The sequence below is a fragment of the Octodon degus genome, unplaced genomic scaffold, assembly GCF_000260255.1.
Source record: "Octodon degus isolate 3935 unplaced genomic scaffold, OctDeg1.0 scaffold00036, whole genome shotgun sequence".
Classification (NCBI taxonomy): domain Eukaryota; kingdom Metazoa; phylum Chordata; class Mammalia; order Rodentia; family Octodontidae; genus Octodon; species Octodon degus.
In genome coordinates this window covers 17380131-17380733 of record NW_004524612.1, presented here as the reverse complement: position 1 = coordinate 17380733, position 603 = coordinate 17380131, and the positions used below count along the sequence as shown (strand labels likewise).

Here is a 603-nt window from a genome sequence, read left to right as displayed (position 1 = left end):
TAAAGGCAGTATTTCTAGTGCTCCTGGATCCCGTCCTCATGCACACCAGCTAAGCAATTGAGGAACTCCACAGCCTGGAGTGTAACTATCTAAAAATCAACCCAAGCTGACTACTTAAACCCTATGTAAGTAATGCACACACACAGTTAGAGTGAAGCCAAGAGGCTGAAAGTATGAACGAGAAGGTGGTGAGGACACCAGGGGACAAGAGGGAGAGGCTGGGCCACCCTGGAGACCCACTGAGAAAGCGAGGCCACGGGGCCAAGAAGGTGAGCTTGGCGGATCTTGATTCAGGATGGGGTGGAGGATGAGATTGCCAAATGTGTCACACGTGAGTCAGGTGACAGAAGTTTAGGGATCTGGGGGGATAGCTCAGTGGAATGTGTGCTTCCCTGGCACGCACAAGGGCCTGAGTTCAATCCCCAGTTCCACCAGAAAAAAAAAAAAAGAAGAAGAAGAAGTTTAGGGAATCTGTGGTTTCATATTGTTTTCAGAAAGCATAAAGAGTGGGCTGGTGAGATGGCTCAGTGGTCTAAAGCACTTACTTAGAACAAGTTTAGCAAAGCATCAGGGACCACGGTTCAATCCCCCTAGCACCACATG

The 603-nt window shown here is 48.9% G+C and overlaps 1 pseudogene; it reads left to right on the top strand.

The window, feature by feature from the left end:
* Nucleotides 1-603, top strand: part of LOC101563500 — a 26520-nt pseudogene that overhangs the window by 1554 nt on the left and 24363 nt on the right.